Below are 23,870 nucleotides of genomic sequence, written 5' to 3' on the forward strand. Positions count from 1 at the left end.
TGGACATGCAGTGAAATAACACGAGATGCCATATAACATGTGATGACACGGATTTAATTTGGTCAGTTAGTGTTATTTTATATATAAGTAGTTTCTAATGGTGTTCTAAAATTGATTCGCCCTGGCCAGTCGTGCTCAATGTTAGCAGTGTAGCTCTACCTCTTCGTTCCTGTCCAAAGTTCAATTAAATGGTTCGAGGGCTATTAACTGTACTCTGGATACGATTCCACACAGATGCAACTCTAACATGCTACTCATGAATCATATTGAGGGCTATCATCAGAACTGTTTTCTTTTAGGGAAGGAGCATCTTTTTCTCTTTGCCCTTTTCGCTGTGCCCCTATTTCAAAGTGCTACTCCAAAGTGACATATAATTGTTAGTGATGTGGATGATGACATTCACCACGTTCATAAATAAAAGTAAGAAAAAGGGAGGATATTGATTCATTTGTAAAAGAAAAAAAAGAGCTGTTAGTCCCAGGTAGGATATTGTGAATTTGTTCCCTATTCATTGTTTGGAAATTAAGTTTCATAACAATGACCAAGCCAGTGCGTAGGGGGGACCTTGAACCTCCCCCAAATCATACTTTTGATAGTGCATTTCAGAGTGAGAAACAGGTGAAATCGCCCCCCCCTCCCCACCGATGTCCCCACAGATCCCCTCCCGCAACGTTTGTCTTGCTGCGATACTGCTTCATAAACTGACAGAGGAATACAAGGTGCTTCGCGCGAGAGCGAACTGTTTATAAATCGAAGGGATTCGTAATTTGTAGTTTCATAAGCAGAGGGTAGGCAGCATATTCATAAAATACTTGCAATATGCATGCAACTATGAGGTAGACATATTCAAAATGGGCAGCAGCTCGATGTGACAAGTCATAAAATGCATAGTTGGAAACAGAAAAAGAGTGTTTTATGAAGAGTTACACAGCAATATAACGGAACGTTAGTTCAATAGCACAAGATACAAAGGTTTCTGCAGTATCACATGGCAAAGTATTGCCGATCGTAAAACTTGATGTCCGCTGTCCTTTGCCACGTTCGTGTTTGGTCATCTGACCTGTGGGAAGAGGGTTCGGGCTTTGGTGTCGCAATATAACATTGCTTAGTTTGTACGGAAGAGCTCTGTCAAGTGCGGTTAGGAGAAAAAAGCACTAGCCAACACCAACACACACTGAATTAAGTGGTGCTTAAGTGACAGAATAAGACATGATGCTATTCCATTGGGCAAAAAAGATGGCAATAGCAGCGACAACCTTCTCAGAAACATAAGGCGACCTGACACTCCGAATAATCGCACACTATTGAGGATTTTCATGCGTAATATTCCACAACGAAGGAAATTCATTCTGATAAATACTATAAAACATTTGTAGTTGGTGACAAACAAAGAGCACATGTGTTTGTTCATTGTTTAGACACAAGACCGTACGCCTCCATTTTTTCCTTGCTTCAGATATCATCGTTATCAGCACATACGAAACCGTGTCCAACAGAAATATAAGCACACGTCTGCACAAATCCCCTTCAACTCGTCCATCGAGGATATGTCTCTTTCCTACATGACATGACCCAGTATTGTTCGATGATTGAGGTGTTTTCACCATAGATTGAGAAGTTACCAGTCAAAAAGAACGCGTTACGAGTTAAAAATGTAACTAAGTTAATAACGAAGTTCTTCAGCCTGAAATGTAAGCAGCCTTCATGTAATGCAGTTACCAAGTTACTTAAATAAAGAACCGGTTAATTCCAAGTTAATTCGGACACAAAATAGTATTACGCAGGTGCAGCGCGCGTGAGCAGTTGAGATAGACCTTGAGTTACCTGCGAAGGAGCGCAACACGCTTAGATCTTTTTCGTTTATGTCCAACAATAGACCTCTCCCTGTTTGTAAACAAATGACGTCATCGTGTTCAACAGCGCCACAATTTTTTTAGAGTTGAACTACGCTCGAAGCTAGCGGCGAACAAGGTCGCGCCCGAAAGCCACGGTCTTCATGGGATTCCGATGGTCCCTGAAAGGAACGCGACCTTTGGTCCTACTTTTCTTTCAGTGGGAGGCAGCGAACAAGTACCCGGCCAAGTGCACTCTCCTTCCGGTTTCAGTCTGTCAATCAGCGCCCTGATGACGTTCCTCTGGTACAGGTCTATCTGAATGCTTTACATCTTACTCCCTGTGGGCGCACAATGGTTCAGCTTCATTTCAATGGCAGCGGTTCTTACTCCATGAATAAAATACTGTCATTGATTGAATATCACGTTTCATGGCAAAAAATGCCATGAAGAAACAGGAGAGAAAGCAAGAAAATATGTGGTCGTGAGTGAAAAGCGAATTAAAAGTAACTTGGAACTTAACATAAGTTACTTTGGCAAAGTTACCTGAAAAGAAACGAGTTGCTCTGAAAGTTACCACGGCACAAAAGTACCGAGTTAAGAGTAGTATGGGATCAGCTCAAGTATCCGGAAACTCACATCTTCGTCTGGACGCCATTAATTAGCAATTAGAGCAATTTGGGACCCCCCACAGTAATTAGGATCATTCAGGGAGTCAGTACACTAATTGGGGATCATCTAAGACACGTCCAGACCACTGTGTGAGTTTCCGGCTACTTGAGCTGATAAAAAATAAAAAAATAGGTAGAAAATAAAATAAAAAGATAGAGATAGAGTGGAGAGAAGGAGTTTAGTTGAAGATCAACGACGCCATCTTGTAGAAAGCGGTCCGGAACGGCCGCTGACTGTCGCTGGGCGACGAAGCACGGAGGCAGGTTCCAAAGCATCGCAGCACCAGTTCCGGACATCCTGTGACGTCAGCTGTGACGTCATCATGGCATGTCTGGGCAAGTTAGGACAGCTCTGGACATGCAAGGAGAAAAACACTCGTAATACAGAGGCTGGGAAAGCAAGAGTATGCAAACCATCAATAGCTAACAAGAAGATAGAACTAGTTACACAACAAATGATCCCACCACAACAGGAGCGCAGAACCATGCGACTGCTCCATCCGAGAGGCAGGCAGAAACTGACTCGTAATGCTTTTTTGTCCTGTATAAAGCCCCGCAGCTGCACCCCCTAGCGGTTTCTTTCTCAACTAATCTCACAACAAAATTATTACGAATCACGCCAGCGCTACTGCCGTTCCCAAGGCAGAAGATGATAGAAAATGCCGGGGATGCCCGGTCAACAGCAACCAGCACTGGCACGAAAATCGCAAACAAAGCGGGAACAAAGTTGACGAAAGCATTAGTTACGCAACAAATCACCTCACCACAGCAGGAGCGCAGACCGATGCGACTGCTCTCCGTGACAACCAGCCAGAAACTGAGCGAGCGCGGGGAGCGCACGTCTGCTCTCTGCGACAGCCGGAGAGAAACTGACTGGGGCGCCGCTCCGCATACGCGCTCCTAGCGCCCTCTGAGGCGACCACCTCCGAGAGGCTAAGAGTGAACAGCATTCCTGCGCCCTCTTCTCTCGTTGCTCATTGGTCGTGAGGCTAAGTGAGAAGAGCATTCCTGCGCCCCCTGCTGGCCGTTCTCATTGGTCGTGAGGCTAAGAGAGAAGAGCATTCCTGCGCCCCCTGCTGGCCGTTCTCATTGGTCGTGACGTCATCCTATTGTCTCAGGGCTACCCTGTTTTTTTTCCACTAATGCTCCTTTGGTCAATCTACAATGAAGCCACAGTATGACGTCATCATGCACCTGCGTGGCTCAAGGACGCGTACACTGTAGACAGGGGACCTATTATTTATTGAGTCACTATCCCATGATTATTTCCTTTATTCTTCTATAACGATTGCATAGGAAACTATTGCAGAAGAGCACCATGCATGAAAGCTGATCGTAGGAATTCCAAAGTCTTACTAAATGAGACTTGCAAAACAACAAAATATCCTAACACGTAACTCCATCAACGACAAATAAGAGGACTAGACACTCAACAAATCAGCACAGAGTACGGGTAACCAGGAGCGCAGAACTCAGGGCAGCACTATCGTCAAGACAACAATGTTCCTTGTCAAAAGAGAAAAAAATACTAAGTGTCAACAAAGGAAAGCATGCATATTGGGGCATGTCAGGACACGTCCGGACAAATCGTACGACTGCTGGGCAACAGAGGAAAACAAACACTTGAACAGAGTGAAAAAGGCACTCACCATCATTTTTCCTGTTCACAGCATTCCCTCATTGTAAATCCGCTCGTCACAAAATCCACCTGCATCGTCGAACACCATTCACCAGTGACGAACCACATCCGCACCCCATCAGAGGCAGACAGAACCCCACCGAAGCTACGCTCTTCCACTGACGGCCAACGCCAGGAGCAGAATTTGCGTGTCGAGACCCGTCAGTGTCCAAGAGAGAAGTGAATCCTTGCGCCCCCTGCTGGCGGTTCTCATTGGTCGTGACGTCATCCTATTGTCTCAGGGCTACCCTGTTTTTTTCCACTAATGCTCCTTTGGTCAATCTGCAGTGAAGCCACGGTATGACGTCATCATGCACCTGCGTGGCTCAAGGACGCGTGCGCTCTAGACAGGGGACCTATTATTTATTGAATCACTATCCCAAGATTATTTCCTTTATTCTTCTATAACGATTGCATAGGAAACTATTGCAGAAGAGCACCATAGACAAGAGGAGATTGTAGCATTTCATTCCCAAAGTCTTACTGTACAGGAAAAAAAAATGGTTCAGCAAGACATAAAGTCACACACCTGTCCCCCTCGCGGTTACTCTGTGAACTAAATGAATCGCAAAATTATTAAGGATAGCTCTACTCCCATTCAAGGCAGCACTATCGTCAAGAATATGCCTTGTACAAAAAGAAAAAAACTACATGTAGAAGGAAAGCATGTCAGAACAAGCCCAGGCATGTCAGCACATGTTTGTCAGACAAGGGAGGAAAAAGCGAAAAGAAACAAAGAAGGAAACCAGCATCAAACTATTTCTAAGCACACGCACTCCTCTTATTCAAAAACAGTGCTCATCATAAATCTGCCCAGGACAATACACACTATTTTTCTATTGCCACACTTTTTTCCAGTAACGGTCAATGCATTGCTACAGACTGCGTGACGTCATCACATCCTGTCTGAAGAAGACAGCGACAAAGACTCCTATTATTTATTGAATCGCAAGATTATTTCCTTTGTCCTACTCTTAATGACATTGATTCTCTCATTAAAATTCAACAAAAAAGCACCCCGCATATTAACGATTTTCACCCCAAAGGCTCATCATGGTCATTAGAATTACAGTAAACTGCCACTGCTCTTTTAAAATAATAAGTGAGACCACTCAACATCCCCTCCAGGCTTATGTAATACGTGACCCTTTCTATGCTCATACATTCGTTGTCTGAGGCTACACCGGCGAGCAAAAAAGGCGCGGAAGCCGGGTGGGCAAAGTTCCATTCGCGCATTGCGAGCATAAAGGCGGGAAAGCCTGGGAGCAAAGTTCTATTCGCGCATTCCAAAGCACAAGACAGAACGCCTTTACGGGAACACGATAGCATTCCTATACTATATTAATGATTATTGCATTGCAGTTTAGAAAAACTACAACTAAACTATAATTTTAGGAGCCCATTAAAATTCTACTTTCTATGGAAACTATAATTGCCCTATTACTTGGATCGCTACTAATGAAGCGCTCCAATTTTTTCTCTCTTCCCATTTCAGCCTTGTCATGCAGGGAAGCAGACTCATATCCAAAATAATTAATTTACACTGAGGGTGCCGTGCTTCAGGAATTCCTATCCTGCGCTCAGATGCACGCATTTCTTCACGGATACCTTTAACAGCTGACTTCCTCAACATATCGAACACCCAACAAAATCAAACAAACAATCAGAGAAACCCTCTTCTCAGCTGTACCATGCGACTGTCTTCTTCGTAAAATCGGTGATCTGAGGAAGAGAGCAGCGAAAAATTGCGCGCACTTGTGCTTGACTTAAAAAAACCTGAAGCATATGCCAATAAACCAAGAAAAAGACACTCATGTCTGGTATCTGATAGTGCCACATACACAGACGCATTGTCGCAAAGAAAGCACATGACAGGGATACACAAATTTCCTTAGGTGAGCAGGGAAAAGGCTTAAGACCTCAGGAATAATAGCAGAGTCACTGGACATCGCTACGCGGCTAACACAAGATAACAACAACAAGATAATAGCGGCGGGTAAAATTGCAACACTGCTAAACAAGCCCCAACATGCCATCATGACGTCGCAAACCAGGAAAAAGAAGCACGCGCACGCACACAGCAGCTCAGGAATGCACAAGGAGAGGTGCTTTATAGGAATTTCTACTCCACACACTCAGATACCAGCATTTCTGCACAAATACCTATAACGGCTGACTTCCTCAACATATCGAGGAAAGCGAATACTAACACTCAACATATAACAAAAACAAACAAATTCCATTCTCATGAACTCTCTCCTCTGCCGAGCGGCTTTCTCCTGCTCTACCTGGATGCTGACTGTTTCCCCTCATCTACATTCTGAGTAAAAGCCGTGAAAGGAGAAAAGAACCGCGAAAAATTACACGCATGTGTGCTCCAATAGCTGTAACTGCAAGAAACCGTAGCGCACGCCAATACACTGAGAAAAAGACACCTATTTCTGCCACCAGATAATTCTTGCATAATGCCACATACACAGTCGCATTACCCTTGCGTAAAGAAAGCACAGGACAGGGATACACAAATTTCCTTAGGTGAGCAGGGAAAAGGCTTAAGACCTCAGGTCACCACACATCGCCACGCGGCTAGCACAACATGACACCAACAACATACTAGCAGCGGGAAGAACTGCAACACTGCTAAACAAGACCAGACATGCCACGATGACGTCACAAATCAGGGGAAAAAGCACACGCACGCACGCACAGAGGACAACGCATTAAACACACGGAGCGCTCTGGAATAATCGTAGCGTCACCGCACATCGCTACGAAGCTCAACGTCTAACACAAGACGGCAGCAACAAGATATTAGCGAAGGGTAAAAATTGCAACACTACTGAACAAGTCTAGACATGCGACATCGAATGCGAAAACACTGGTGATCGGGGATAAGGCCTAAGCCTGCGGCGGATCATCATAGAGCATACACAACTTCATTTTTCTATTTTGCGTAAACTAAACGCGGTCTGCTTGGAAAACGACGTACAAATTTTCTTAGGGAGCAGAGAAATATATAAATTTGTACTCCGTGCTCAGATACCAGCATTTCTGCTCAAAAACCTGCAAAATTAAGCTCTGCTTACTTCGTCAAGATATCGAACACCCAACAAAATCAAACAAACAACCCCACTTCCACTGGTAGAACACTATTCAGCTTTTACGCAGGAGGCTTTCTTCTACATAAAAAGTAGAGAAAATAAGAAAAGAGCAGCGAAATATTACACGCACTTTTGCTCGCATAGCTATAAGAGAAAAAAATAAATACAAGAACGACGCACACGCTAATAAACTGCGACAAAGACACCCTTTTCTGCTATCAGATAATTATTGCATAATGCTAAATACTCATTTGCATTGGCCCTGCGTGAAGAAAGCACAGGACAGGGATACACAATCTATCTTAAGCGAGCACGGAAAGTCACTTCTACTCGAACAGCTTAATACCATAAAGTCTGAATTTTTGCAAAGAAAATAAAGTCTGAACAGCGCTACGAAGGTGACAGACACATACTAACAAACAAACAAACAAACACTTCTTCGAGCCTGTATTATCTTTTAAAAAATAACGAAAGCACACATAAAAAAAATCAAATCGGCTAGGTAGCCTACCAGACGTTGCGCCTTAAAGTTGGCTGCACGCAAAGCGCGAAAGCATGCTGTGAAGCCAACTTGCGGTTTTGCTGGATGCACATGAAGTCCGATTCCAATTGGAAATCGCGCTAAGGACGTGCCAAACGTGGAATTTTCGCAAGATTAATCCCAATACCTGGAATTCTGTTCATTTTAGCGGGAATGCTGGCGCTTGTGCTCCATTATTCGAAATTTTCGAATATTCGAATTTCTCTATTATCAAATTTTCGAATGCGAATAGGGTTCGAATATCAACAATATTCGAACAATATTCGAAATTTCGAATATTCGCACACCTCTAGTGAATACTGACACTCAACGAGATATATAACAAAAAACAAACAAATTCCATTCTCATGAACTCTCCTCTGCCGAGCGGCTTTCCCCTGCTCTACCTGGATGCTGACTTTTTCCCCCATCACCTACATTCTGAGTAAAAGCAGTGACAGAAGAAAAGAACCGCGAAAAATTACACGCATTTGTGTCACAGGACAGGGATACACAAATTTCCTTAAGTGAGCAGGGAAAAGGCTTAAGTCGTACCGCTCAGGAATAATCGGAGAATCACCGCGTATCGCTACGCGGCTAGCGCTTGAACAGCGCTACGAACGTGACAGATACATACTAACAAACAAACAAACAACAGCAGGACCGGCGTCGGGCACTCATAAAATACCCTGCCCAAAACAAAGACTTCGCCAGGTTCGCGAGGCAATTCCATTAAAAACGCTCGTCCTATCCTACAGATAGCAATGCAAACGCGACTGCCCTTATTTTTTAAACCACTATTTCACGCAATAGTACATAAATGTATCACTCGTGCCACACAAAAAGGCAAACACTTACTTGTCAAGTGGGGTCCCAGCGCGTGCGCGCGCGCGCACACACACAGGCACACACACACACACACACACACACACACACACACTAACATTTTCACACTCACAAACACAAAGTCTATTTTCACAACCACATAAATCCATATTATTCCTCAGGTCAATAATTATCCTGCCATCGTGAAAAGACGGCACAGACATGTATGCTTACGCAAGACAATCGGTCCTCGTTCCGGATGTAATAGGATATCGTCACTCGGCAGGCGCGAACCAATAAAGAAAGAAAGGAATGCATGTTCGCTACGAAGAAAACGGTGACGTGCTTCTACGCAGCGATCATTATACAGACGCGTAAATGTGAACATCATTCGCTACACACTGTAGCTCTCATCATTTTTAAACCAAACCGTGTTCATAGGTCTTCACTAAATAGGTGAGCCGATAATGACTCCAAATAAAATAAAATAAAATAAAATAATCATTCCAGCATCGCTGGCTGCAAGCTTGGGTACCCAACAGAGCAGCGCGCTCCTATCAACACGCCTTGGGCTGACCTTACACACCCGAAGCCTTTTCTGAATACATTCTGCCGGCGCTGGAATAAAAGATTTATCGCGAGGGTACTACGATGTCAGCTCTGTTGCTGTTTAAGTGATAAAACAGTGCGCCCGAATCGCGAAGCGCGCGCGCGGGCCCGGTCTCGCGGTTTGGACTCGCGACCCGTGCGATTCCCCGCGGCGCGAGCGCAACGCGGACCCGTTCTCGCGGTTTGGACGCGCGCGATTGCCCGAGTAAGCGCACTGTTTTATCACTTAAACAGCAACAGAGCTGACATCGTAGTACCCTCGCGATAAATCTTTTATTCCAGCGCCGGCAGAATGTATTCAGAAAAGGCTTCGGGTGTGTAAGGTCAGCCCAAGGCGTGTTGATAGGAGCGCGCTGCTCTGTTGGGTACCCAAGCTTGCAGCCAGCGATGCTGGAATGATTATTTTATTTTATTTTATTTTATTTGGAGTCATTATCGGCTCACCTATTTAGTGAAGACCTATGAACACGGTTTGGTTTAAAAATGATGAGAGCTACAGTGTGTAGCGAATGATGTTCACATTTACGCGTCTGTATAATGATCGCTGCGTAGAAGCACGTCACCGTTTTCTTCGTAGCGAACATGGATTCCTTTCTTTCTTTATTGGTTCGCGCCTGCCGAGTGACGATATCCTATTACATCCGGAACGAGGACCGATTGTCTTGCGTAAGCATACATGTCTGTGCCGTCTTTTGACGATGGCAGGATAATTATTGACCTGAGGAATAATATGGATTTATGTGGTTGTGAAAATAGACTTTGTGTTTGTGAGTGTGAAAATGTTAGTGTGTGTGTGTGTGCCTGTGTGTGTGCGCGCGCGCGCACGCGCTGGGACCCCACTTGACAAGTAAGTGTTTGCCTTTTTGTGTGGCACGAGTGATACATTTATGTACTATTGCGTGAAATAGTGGTTTAAAAAATAAGGGCAGTCGTGTTTGCATTGCTATCTGTAGGATAGGACGAGCGTTTTTAATGGAATTGCCTCGCGAACCTGGCGAAGTCTTTGTTTTGGGCAGGGTATTTTATGAGTGCCCGACGCCGGTCCTGCTGTTGTTTGTTTGTTTGTTAGTATGTATCTGTCACGTTCGTAGCGCTGTTCAAGCGCTAGCCGCGTAGCGATACGCGGTGATTCTCCGATTATTCCTGAGCGGTACGACTTAAGCCTTTTCCCTGCTCACTTAAGGAAATTTGTGTATCCCTGTCCTGTGACACAAATGCGTGTAATTTTTCGCGGTTCTTTTCTTCTGTCACTGCTTTTACTCAGAATGTAGGTGATGGGGGAAAAAGTCAGCATCCAGGTAGAGCAGGAGAAAGCCGCTCGGCAGAGGAGAGTTCATGAGAATGGAATTTGTTTGTTTTTTGTTATATATATCGTTGAGTGTCAGTATTCACTAGAGGTGTGCGAATATTCGAAATTTCGAATATTGTTCGAATATTGTTGATATTCGAACCCTATTCGCATTCGAAAATTTGATAATCGAGAAATTCGAATATTCGAAAATTTCGAATAATGGAGCACAAGCGCCAGCATTCCCGCTAAAATGAACAGAATTCCAGGTATTGGGATTAATCTTGCGAAAATTCCACGTTTGGCACGTCCTTAGCGCGATTTCCAATTGGAATCGGACTTCATGTGCATCCAGCAAAACCGCAAGTTGGCTTCACAGCATGCTTTCGCGCTTTGCGTGCAGCCAACTTTAAGGCGCAACGTCTGGTAGGCTACCTAGCCGATTTGATTTTTTTTATGTGTGCTTTCGTTATTTTTTAAAAGATAATACAGGCTCGAAGAAGTGTTTGTTTGTTTGTTTGTTAGTATGTGTCTGTCACCTTCGTAGCGCTGTTCAGACTTTATTTTCTTTGCAAAAATTCAGACTTTATGGTATTAAGCTGTTCAAGTAGAAGTGACTTTCCGTGCTCGCTTAAGATAGATTGTGTATCCCTGTCCTGTGCTTTCTTCACGCAGGGCCAATGCAAATGAGTATTTAGCATTATGCAATAATTATCTGACAGCAGAAAAGGGTGTCTTTGTCGCAGTTTATTAGCGTGTGCGTCGTTCTTGTATTTATTTTTTTCTCTTATAGCTATGCGAGCAAAAGTGCGTGTAATATTTCGCTGCTCTTTTCTTATTTTCTCTACTTTTTATGTAGAAGAAAGCCTCCTGCGTAAAAGCTGAATAGTGTTCTACCAGTGGAAGTGGGGTTGTTTGTTTGATTTTGTTGGGTGTTCGATATCTTGACGAAGTAAGCAGAGCTTAATTTTGCAGGTTTTTGAGCAGAAATGCTGGTATCTGAGCACGGAGTACAAATTTATATATTTCTCTGCTCCCTAAGAAAATTTGTACGTCGTTTTCCAAGCAGACCGCGTTTAGTTTACGCAAAATAGAAAAATGAAGTTGTGTATGCTCTATGATGATCCGCCGCAGGCTTAGGCCTTTTCCCCGATCACCAGTGTTTTCGCATTCGATGTCGCATGTCTAGACTTGTTCAGTAGTGTTGCAATTTTTACCCTTCGCTAATATCTTGTTGCTGCCGTCTTGTGTTAGACGTTGAGCTTCGTAGCGATGTGCGGTAACGCTACGATTATTCCAGAGCGCTCCGTGTGTTTAATGCGTTGTCCTCTGTGCGTGCGTGCGTGTGCTTTTTCCCCTGATTTGTGACGTCATCGTGGCATGTCTGGTCTTGTTTAGCAGTGTTGCAGTTCTTCCCGCTGCTAGTATGTTGTTGGTGTCATGTTGTGCTAGCCGCGTGGCGATGTGTGGTGACCTGAGGTCTTAAGCCTTTTCCCTGCTCACCTAAGGAAATTTGTGTATCCCTGTCCTGTGCTTTCTTTACGCAAGGGTAATGCGACTGTGTATGTGGCATTATGCAAGAATTATCTGGTGGCAGAAATAGGTGTCTTTTTCTCAGTGTATTGGCGTGCGCTACGGTTTCTTGCAGTTACAGCTATTGGAGCACACATGCGTGTAATTTTTCGCGGTTCTTTTCTCCTTTCACGGCTTTTACTCAGAATGTAGATGAGGGGAAACAGTCAGCATCCAGGTAGAGCAGGAGAAAGCCGCTCGGCAGAGGAGAGAGTTCATGAGAATGGAATTTGTTTGTTTTTGTTATATGTTGAGTGTTAGTATTCGCTTTCCTCGATATGTTGAGGAAGTCAGCCGTTATAGGTATTTGTGCAGAAATGCTGGTATCTGAGTGTGTGGAGTAGAAATTCCTATAAAGCACCTCTCCTTGTGCATTCCTGAGCTGCTGTGTGCGCGCGCGTGCTTCTTTTTCCTGGTTTGCGACGTCATGATGGCATGTTGGGGCTTGTTTAGCAGTGTTGCAATTTTACCCGCCGCTATTATCTTGTTGTTGTTATCTTGTGTTAGCCGCGTAGCGATGTCCAGTGACTCTGCTATTATTCCTGAGGTCTTAAGCCTTTTCCCTGCTCACCTAAGGAAATTTGTGTATCCCTGTCCTGTGCTTTCTTTGCGACAATGCGTCTGATTATGTGGCACTATCAGATACCAGACATGAGTGTCTTTTTCTTGGTTTATTGGCATATGCTTCAGGTTTTTTTAAGTCAAGCACAAGTGCGCGCAATTTTTCGCTGCTCCCTTCCTCAGATCACCGATTTTACGAAGAAGACAGTCGCATGGTACAGCTGAGAAGAGGGTTTCTCTGATTGTTTGTTTGATTTTGTTGGGTGTTCGATATGTTGAGGAAGTCAGCTGTTAAAGGTATCCGTGAAGAAATGCGTGCATCTGAGCGCAGGATAGGAATTCCTGAAGCACGGCACCCTCAGTGTAAATTAATTATTTTGGATATGAGTCTGCTTCCCTGCATGACAAGGCTGAAATGGGAAGAGAGAAAAAATTGGAGCGCTTCATTAGTAGCGATCCAAGTAATAGGGCAATTATAGTTTCCATAGAAAGTAGAATTTTAATGGGCTCCTAAAATTATAGTTTAGTTGTAGTTTTTCTAAACTGCAATGCAATAATCATTAATATAGTATAGGAATGCTATCGTGTTCCCGTAAAGGCGTTCTGTCTTGTGCTTTGGAATGCGCGAATAGAACTTTGCTCCCAGGCTTTCCCGCCTTTATGCTCGCAATGCGCGAATGGAACTTTGCCCACCCGGCTTCCGCGCCTTTTTTGCTCGCGGTGTAGCCTCAGACAACGAATGTATGAGCATAGAAAGGGTCACGTATTACATAAGCCTGGAGGTGATGTTGAGTGGTCTCACTTATTATTTTAAAAGAGCAGTGGCAGTTTACTGTAATTCTAATGACCATGATGAGCCTTTGGGGTGAAAATCGTTAATATGCGGGGTGCTTTTTTGTTGAATTTTAATGAGAGAATCAATGTCATTAAGAGTAGGACAAAGGAAATAATCTTGCGATTCAATAAATAATAGGAGTCTTTGTCGCTGTCTTCTTCAGACATGATGTGATGACGTCACGCAGTCTGTAGCAATGCATTGACCGTTACTGGAAAAAAGTGTGGCAATAGAAAAATAGTGTGTATTGTCCTGGGCAGATTTATGATGAGCACTGTTTTTGAATAAGAGGAGTGCGTGTGCTTAGAAATAGTTTGATGCTGGTTTCCTTCTCTGTTACTTTTCGCTTTTTCCTCCCTTGTCTGACAAACATGTGCTGACATGCCTGGGCTTGTTCTGACATGCTTTCCTTCTACATGTAGTTTTTTTTCTTTTTGTACAAGGCATATTCTTGACGATAGTGCTGCCTTGAATGGGAGTAGAGCTATTCTTAATAATTTTGCGATTCATTTAGTTCACAGAGTAACCGCGAGGGGGACAGGTGTGTGACTTTATGTCTTGCTGAACCATTTTTTTTTTCCTGTACAGTAAGACTTTGGGAATGAAATGCTACAATCTCCTCTTGTCTATGGTGCTCTTCTGCAATAGTTTCCTATGCAATCGTTATAGAAGAATAAAGGAAATAATCTTGGGATAGTGATTCAATAAATAATAGGTCCCCTGTCTAGAGCGCACGTGTCCTTGAGCCACGCAGGTGCATGATGACGTCATACCGTGGCTTCACTGCAGATTGACCAAACGAGCATTAGTGGAAAAAAACAGGGTAGCCCTGAGACAATAGGATGACGTCACGACCAATGAGAACCGCCAGCAGGGGGCGCAAGGATTCACTTCTCTCTTGGACACTGACGGGTCTCGACACGCAAATTCTGCTCCTGCCGTTGGCCGTCAGTGGAAGAGCGTAGCTTCGGTGGGGTTCTGTCTGCCTCTGATGGGGTGCGGATGTGGTTCGTCACTGGTGAATGGTGTTCGACGATGCAGGTAGATTTTGTGACGAGCGGATTTACAATGAGGGAATGCTGTGAACAGGAAAAATGATGGTGAGTGCCTTTTTCACTCTGTTCAAGTGTTTGTTTTCCTCTGTTGCCCAGCAGTCGTACGATTTGTCCGGACGTGTCCTGACATGCCCCAATATGCATGCTTTCCTTTGTTGACACTTAGTATTTTTTTCTCTTTTGACAAGGAACATTGTTGTCTTGACGATAGTGCTACCCTGAGTTCTGCGCTCCTGGTTACCCGTACTCTGTGCTGATTTGTTGAGTGTCTAGTCCTCTTATTTGTCGTTGATGGAGTTACGTGTTAGGATATTTTGTTCTTTTGCAAGTCTCATTTAGTAAGACTTTGGAATTCCTACGATCAGCTTTCATGCATGGTGCTCTTCTGCAATGGTTTCCTATGCAATCGTTATAGAAGAATAAAGGAAATAATCATGGGATAGTGACTCAATAAATAATAGGTCCCCTGTCTACAGTGTACGCGTCCTTGAGCCACGCAGGTGCATGATGACGTCATACTGTGGCTTCATTGTAGATTGACCAAAGGAGCATTAGTGGAAAAAAAACAGGGTAGCCCTGAGACAATAGGATGACGTCACGACCAATGAGAACGGCAGCAGGGGGCGCAGGAATGCTCTTCTCTCTCAGCCTCATGACCAATGAGAACGGCCAGCAGGGGGCGCAGGAATGCTCTTCTCACTTAGCCTCACGACCAATGAGCAACGAGAGAAGAGGGCGCAGGAATGCTGTTCACTCTTAGCCTCTCGGAGGTGGTCGCCCCAGAGGGCGCTAGGAGCGCGTATGCGGAGCGGGCGCGGAGCGGCGCCCCAGTCAGTTTCTCTCCGGCTGTCGCAGAAAGCAGACGTGCGCTCCCCGCGCTCGCTCAGTTTCTGGCTGGTTGTCACGGAGAGCAGTCGCATCGGTCTGCGCTCCTGCTGTGGTGAGGTGATTTGTTGCGTAACTAATGCTTTCGTCAACTTTGTTCCCGCTTTGTTTGCGATTTTCGTGCCAGTGCTGGTTGCTGTTGACCGGGCATCCCCGGCATTTTCTATCATCTTCTGCCTTGGGAACGGCAGTAGCGCTGGCGTGATTCGTAATAATTTTGTTGTGAGATTAGTTGAGAAAGTAACCGCTAGGGGGTGCAGCTGCGGGGCTTTATACAGGACAAAAAAGCATTACGAGTCAGTTTCTGCCTGCCTCTCGGATGGAGCAGTCGCATGGTTCTGCGCTCCTGTTGTGGTGGGATCATTTGTTGTGTAACTAGTTCTATTTTCTTGTTAGCTATTGATGGTTTGCAAACTCTTGCTTTCCCAGCCTCTGTATTACGAGTGTTTTTCTCCTTGCATGTCCAGAGCTGTCCTAACTTGCCCAGACATGCCATGATGACGTCACAGCTGACGTCACAGGATGTCCGGAACTGGTGCTGCGATGCTTTGCAACCTGCCTCCGTGCTTCGTCGCCCAGCGACAGTCAGCGGCCGTTCCGGACCGCTTTCTACAAGATGGCGTCGTTGATCTTCAACTAAACTCCTTCTCTCCACTCTATCTCTATCTTTTTATTTTATTTTCTACCTATTTTTTTATTTTTTATCAGCTCAAGTAGCCGGAAACTCACACAGTGGTCTGGACGTGTCTTAGATGATCCCCAATTAGTGTAATGACTCCCTGAATGATCCTAATTACTGTGGGGGGTCCCAAATTGCTCTAATTGCTAATTAATGGCGTCCAGACGAAGATGTGAGTTTCCGGATACTTGAGCTGATCCCATACTACTGTTAAGTTACAAGTTACCAAAAAACAACTTAGTTACAGTAACGAGTTACCTCGAACCCTGATTTTCACCGGAAAAAGCCAAGCTACAGGCAGAGGCAGACGAAGTCTACAAGTAATTCACGGAAAAGACAATGAGTGCCAGCGCCAGGGGCTAGCACCTCGGCGTGGTTGCCTATCTGAGGCAGACAAGTCGGATATCGGATACAGAGTCTAAGCGGGAGGCGTAAAAAAGCGCGCGGAATTTCTGTGAGCGCTACCGTTTACACTGCACATGAGCGAGGGTCAGGCGTGGACGGCGGAGTTGTTGCTGCGCTGACGTGACCCCTTGGCGGCGGCGTCTCCATGGTTACAAAGAGCATGCACAGTGCGGCAAGAGGAGCGATGTGCGAGAAGGAAGGCCGCTCTGGCTGTGCGCGACATGTTTTGCAAATACCCTACCGGGACATGACCTAAACTTACATTTAACTACTGTCCTCTTGTAATCCGGCGACGTCAATCACGTCAAATGAAAAAACCGATAATCTTACGTCATTTCCAAATTCGAGACGCTGCGATCAGACGGAATGAGCTTTTTGGTGGCCCATTACAGTCCTTCAAACTGTAGCTGCATGTCTGCCCCCGCCACACACACACCAAGACACACAGTTTTTGTTTTTCTTTTTCCTCTTTTTTGTCTATATTTTCCATCATTACGTCACTGCGTCACCGATTTAATTTCCTTTATTTTAATTTTTTTCTCCTTTCATTTCCTACATTTCTCGCATAACTGCTCTGTACCAATCCTCAAAGGTTAACAGATTCATCGAACCCCAGGAGGGTTATGTGTCCTCATTTCCACATCCTTGAACGCTGTTTTCCCTGAATGTCGCCCATGAATGCCTTTTGTGTTGAATACTCACCTCGCCACCATGGTCATTCATGTATTACGCTACAGTGTCTTGTCAGCTCATCACTTGTCTATTTGAAATTGATGGTGTCATGCCCACTTTTTATCTTATTATGTATGTTTGTATTTTATTTTTATATTTGTACTGAGTAGTAATGGGCCTTGTCCAGACTTCGACAGGTCCAAACTACGGCACCCCCCTGCCCTGAGCCCTGCGCGAATTTTTCCCCGCGCGGCGCGTGTGCGGAGGGTTGTCCACGTGATTATCGACGGGGGAGGGCTGCATGCGCGCTTACCCTCTCACATTTTTCAGCCTGGGCAGACTTCTTTGGCCGACTTCACATATTTTTCCGATACAGCAGGTGAGCGGTTTGCATGCAGAGACATGCAAAGAAGGGTCATACACAAAAAAGGACAAGTGAGAATATATTTATTAATGCCATTCAAGTTGAGATATATTTATTAAAGCCAATAGTTCTGGGAATTGTGATGCCAATCAGATGAAGGAGAAAAACCCAGCCGAAAAACCTTGACCAACTGCAACAGGGCGGTGCTCGGGTGGAGGGTTGCTGTGGTGGGCGGAGCGTGACCAGAGGGCTGCGTGCGCGCTTACCATTCACCCTGGGCTGACTTCTTCCACCATTTTCATACTTGGGCCAAATTCCTTCCCGCGACAGGTGGGCACGAAAAAGGACAAGTGAAAATATATTTATTAATGCCATTCAAGTTGAGATATATTTATTAAAGCCAATAGTGCTGGGAATTGTGATGCCAATCAGATGAAGGAGAAAAACCCAGCCGAAAAACCTTCACCAACTGTAACAGGGCGGTGCTCGGGTGGAGGGTTGCTGTGGTGGGCGGAGCGTGACCGGAGGGCTGCGTGCGCGCTTACAATTCACCCATGGGCTGACTTCTTCCACCATTTTCATACTTGGGTCGACTTCCTTCCCGTGACAGGTGGGCGGCGCTCGAGTGGAGGGCTGCGTGCGCGTTTACCATTCAGCATGGGCCGCCGACTTTCGTCATTTTTCAGCCTGAGTCGACTTGAATCGTAATTTGTCCGGCTACAACAGGTGTGCAGTAGGCTGTTTACATGCAAAGGATAGCCATACACAAAAGTACAAGTGAAAATATATTTATTAAAGTCATTAGGAATTATGTTATGACTCTGTGTGAATGGGAAAAACTTAGCCAAGAATCTGAAATAGAAGGAATACAATACACGTAACAATACTTATTAAATGTATGATACAATAGCATTGAATAGGTATCACAAATCAAACACAATATTTTTATTAGTGGAAGTTCCCAATGAATCAGAAGTGATAGCGCATTTAAGAAGAAAGGGTCACCCGCGTCGTCGAAGACGTTTCGGCAACACGCCGGGTCGCGTTTCCCTAATGCCGTACCCGAAACCAAACGCGATTCTGCGCCCGACGCGTTAACGCGGTACCGCACGCGAGCGTGTTGCTTTTTCCGGAAACGGGTTCGTCGACGCGGGTGACCCTTTCTTCGAGTCTTAAGTAAATTTTCATTCGAAAAATATTCGTAACTTTTAATATCCACGACATAAAGAATTCGCATTATGTTATAGTGTATACAGAAAATATCAATCCATTCGAATAACTTCTCTGACATCGTGAACGTGTGCTCGTCAAAGTGAGCGACCCAAATCTTGCGTATTGTGAAATTACACATTCTACAACACTGATCATAAATCGCAATACCTGTTCAAATTGTAATTAAACTCTTACTGATGTGTGGTAGTCACCACTTCTCCGGAATGTGAACCGATAAATTTTAGCAATTAATCCACAATCAAATATCTTGTATAGTATGTGTGAGTATATGCACAACTTTTTAATCTATAATCTTTAGAAAAATGCAAGAAATAGCGTGCAGTTTTGACTTTGAAAATTTAAAGAAGAAAATGATCTTTAGTGTGGAATTTGCGTGTTACAACGTTATGAGCTAAAGACTTATAAAATTAAAGTGTGGTATTTCCATTTGTAGTGCCCGGATGCCATGACACTAAAATAGTGTGATAGTTTTTCTGTATGGTTACAGGGAAATCTCGAGTATATTTTGTGAATTGGATCTACGTTTATGTGTGACCTGCGCTGATCTGGTTATTATAATTAATATAACATATCTTCCATTGTGTTTATGTATAACGCTCATCTTCATTGTATATTGGTTAAGCACTTCTAATGGCGGTTGTGTGATCCGCTTCTCTCAAAATCTGATTGCCACTTGGAAATTTCATATACGTTTGTGTGCCGTGTGTTACGAAGACTATGTGATTAGAAATGTAGACTTGACCTGCACGTCGTGCTCGTAAAATCTTTCGTTCGCATTGTGGCATCTGATAATAGATTCGCTTTTCGCGAAGGCTTCGTATTATCTCCCAGGCAATGAACCCCAATGCGATTGTAAAAGTCGATGACACTGTGTCGCGAATGCTTTGACTTATCCCGCCGCAATCAGTTATATTCCCTTATTTCCCGTTTTGCGCTATCTTGGACGGCACATTTTTCCTATCCAGTCATACAAACGGACAACTGTGCTGACAAAAATATTTATTTATTTGTTCTGCACTCCAATCGGTTGCTTGTCAAAGACGCCTTTTCTTTTTCTTTTACTATGTCTGGGTTAGTGCAACTGATTGAGAAATATACATGCACTGTGGAATTTAATTCATGAAATATGATAAATTTTCACATGAGATTAGTGATCCTTTTTGTAATCATAGACTGATGTATCATGTCTCTAAATTTCAATGACCGATCCTTCTCCGGCAATTCTATCCTTCGGGTGTTGAACTTGTACAGAGTGTAGTCGAGTAAAACCAATTTGGTGGGCAGGTCTCATTCCATATGATAATTCTTACACAAATTGTGGAATATTCGTTTCCTTAGCGATCACTGTTCTCAGTCTAGCCATGCTAAATGTAAGGTATTTTTCATTGTTATGCGAAGAATTCATTATAATGATGATAAAGATTACATTTATTGTTCCAGTTATACAATTGTTTATTTCGATAAATTACAGTTCTGTTTCAAACTCTGAAGTTTTCGTTTGTTTTCTTCATTGATGAATTCAGAAGACATTAAATAGTTTATTCTGATTATTGGGCGCTTGAATCCAGCGTTGATTAACGCAGGCGCTATGTTGTCGCCGTGTTTGTATTGCTTCAACAACTTGCACTTTGTCGCGATGAACTTGCACAGTCTCTTATTGATGTTTCCTTTCTTTGTATGAAGATTCTTGTATGGCGTACAATAGAGTATCAGATGAAAATCGTCCGGTGGTCCACCGCAATTGATATGTTTGTTGAGTTTCAATAAATGATGATACATCAGACCTTGCACAACAATATTGAACTTCTGTTCATTCGGCATCACTGACTGGTAGATTAAAATAATTGCGTTTGCCGTGGTAGTGCAACATATCACATGATAAGATTTTATGTACTTTCCATCTCAGATATGTGTAATTTCAACAAATCCGTAATGAATCGTGCGATATAGACCGCTTGTATATGATAATTTGATCTGACTGCTTTCTTGATGAACGCAATGCTCATTGCAATGGTTACAATTACATCTGGTCTAGTGTATTTCAATTCTTCGTTAGCAAACCTCAAAAACTCCGCCATCGATCCCAATGGCCCTTGCGACGTTGACGAGCAGATATTTTTATAAGTATTGTAGATTCGGCATATAAATTCTTGCACCTTCAGTTCTGTAATTTGTACCATATCCCCGAATACGATCATGTCTAGGACGTATTGAAATGCAGCGATAATGAAATCGTTTCGCAGCTCTTCCTTTTCGAAGCAGTTTTTTATCACATCTTCCCATGATTTATGGCAGCGAGTACAAAATATGCCCATCTTTCAATGTAGAGCAAATGTCTCTTCTGTTATCAAGTGCTCGTCTACACTTAATTAAAAGCATATCTATGTTTATTTTATTGATTAAAATTTTATTATCTGGTTTAGAATGCCATAATCTCCACCTGTCGTGAGGATTATTGTTTTGATTTTGTTTCAAGTATTCACTCGACTGATATTCTATGAGGTGTGAACTTACTGCCTGAAATAATTATTGTCTTGTATTTGTTTCAATTGTTCACTCGATTGACATAAGTTTTTCAGAATTTTTTCTTCTGATTTTCTGAGTGATAGATTACTATGTTGTTTTGATTAAGAATAACTTCTTTGTAGTGGTGTAGATTTTATTTCCTCTTGTGTTCTTGTCGTTCGTATTCCATGGTCTTCCATACATCTATCGGCACCCGTCTTCAACAAATCAGGGTAGATATCATTAGATCTGGTTGTTGGCAAGAAGCATGCTATGTGGTGAAGTTCATTTTTAACATGTCTATTTTCTGATGAGTTTGATTTTTTCTTCTGATTTTCTGAATGATAGATTACTCTGTTGTTTTGATTAGGAATATCTTCTTCATAGCGGTATAGATTTTATTTCTTCTTGTGTTCGTGTCGTTCGTGTTCTGTTTGTTAGCTAGGAGCGTGCTATGTGGTGAAGTTCATTTTTAACATGTCTATTTTCTGATGAGTTTGATTTTTTCTTCTGATTTTCTGAATGATAGATTACTATGTTGTTTTGATTAGGAATATCTTCTTCGTAGTGGTATAGATTTTATTTCTTCTTGTGTTCGTGTCGTTCGTGTTCTGTTTGTTGGCTAGGGGCGTGCTATGTGGTGAAGTGGAATATCTTCTTTGTAGTGGTATAGATTTTAATTCGTCTTGTGTTCGTGTCCCATAGTCTTCCAGTGTCTCTGCTGTTCACAGTGAATTACATACAACTATCAGAACTTCCCGCTATTGCAAAGATGGAGATTCACGATTCAAAGATTCAGAGATTCAAAGATTCACGTATAGGAATATTAGACTTTTTATAATACAAGTTATAATTTTGTTTATAATCATGTTGATTAAGAATATATTCTTTGATTAAGTGTGGTGATCGTTTTGATATGGTGTAGCTATTATTTCCCTACATGTCGGTTAGGTTCTATATTAATGCTATGTGTTGATTCGAATTATTGCCTTATGTCTGTGCTATTCACTTCCATAGAAATTAAATTTGTGTCACATTGGAATATTAGCTATTGTGCTCGAAATTACTTACATCTCTCAGATTCTAACATCTCAGACTTTTTATATATTTGATTGTAATCGTATTGATTAAGAATATCTTAAATGCGCTATCACTTCTGATTCATTGAAAACTTCCACTAATAAAAAATATTGTGTTTGATTTGTGATACCTATTCAATGCTATTGTATCATGCATTTAATAAGTATTGTTACGTGTATTGTGTTCCTTCTATTTCAGATTTTTTTTTTTCAGATCAGAAGTTTTTCCCATTCACACAGAGTCATAACATAATTCCTAATGACTTTAATAAATATATTTTCACTTGTACTTTTGTGTATGGCTATCCTTTGCATGTAAACAGCCTACTGCACACCTGTTGTAGCTGGAAAAATTACGATTCAAGTCGACTCAGGCTGAAAAATGACGAAAGTCGGCGGCCCATGCTGAATGGTAAACGCGCACGCAGCCCTCCGCTCGAGCGCCGCCCACCTGTCGCGGGAAGGAAGTCGGCCCAAGTATGAAAATGGTGGAAGAAGTCAGCCCATGGGTGAATTGTAAGCGCGCACGCAGCCCTCCGGTCACGCTCCGCCCACCACAGCAGCCCTCCACCCTAGCACCGCCCACCTGTCACGGGAAGGAAGTCGGCCCAAGTAGGAAAATGGTGAAAGAAGTCAGCCCAGGGTGAATGGTAAGAGTGCACGCAGCCCTCCAGTCACGCTCCGCCCACCACAGCAGCCCTCCACCCAAGCACCGCCCACCTGTCGCGGGAAGGAATTCGGCCCAAGTAGGAAAATGGTGGAAGAAGTCAGCCCAGGGTGAATGGTAAGCGCGCACGCAGCCCTCCGGTCACGCTCCGCCCACCACAGCAACCCTCCACCCGAGCACCGCCCTGTTACAGTTGGTGAAGGTTTTTCGGCTGGGTTTTTCTCCTTCATCTGATTGGCATCACAATTCCCAGCACTATTGGCTTTAATAAATATATCTCAACTTGAATGGCATTAATAAATATATTTTCACTTGTCCTTTTTTGTGCCCACCTGTCGCGGGAAGGAATTCGGCCCAAGTAGGAAAATGGTAGAAGAAGTCAGCCCAGGGTGAATGGTAAGCGCGCACGCAGCCCTCTGGTCACGCTCTGCCCACCACAGCAACCCTCCACCCGAGCACCGCCCTGTTACAGTTGGTGAAGGTTTTTCGGCTGGGTTTTTCTTCTTCATCTGATTGGCATCACAATTCCCAGCACTATTGGCTTTAATAAATATATCTCAACTTGAATGGCATTAATAAATATATTTTCACTTGTCCTTTTTTGTGTATGACCCTTCTTTGCATGTCTCTGCATGTAAACCGCTCACCTGCTGTATCGGAAAAATATGTGAAGTCGGTCAAAGAAGTCTGCCCAGGCTGAAAAATGTGAGAGGGTAAGCGCGCACGCAGCCCTCCCCCATCGATAATCACGTGGACAACCCTCCGCACACGCGCCGCGCGGGGAAAAATACGCGCAGGGCTCAGGGCAGGGGGTGCCGTAGTTTGGACCTGTCG

The 23,870-nt window shown here is 43.6% G+C and overlaps 1 long non-coding RNA gene across 1 annotated transcript; it reads right to left on the reverse strand.

The window, feature by feature from the left end:
• Positions 1-2,449: 2,449 nt before the first annotated feature.
• LOC135373141 (uncharacterized) lies at positions 2,450-8,703 on the reverse strand. The gene is made up of 3 exons (XR_010416300.1): positions 8,661-8,703; positions 4,153-4,463; positions 2,450-2,855 (listed from the first exon to the last, which is right to left on the reverse strand). It is a non-coding gene; the product is annotated as an uncharacterized LOC135373141 (long non-coding RNA).
• Positions 8,704-23,870: the final 15,167 nt, after the last annotated feature.

This window comes from Ornithodoros turicata, chromosome 1 (genome assembly GCF_037126465.1).
Source record: "Ornithodoros turicata isolate Travis chromosome 1, ASM3712646v1, whole genome shotgun sequence".
Lineage (NCBI taxonomy): Eukaryota > Metazoa > Arthropoda > Arachnida > Ixodida > Argasidae > Ornithodoros > Ornithodoros turicata.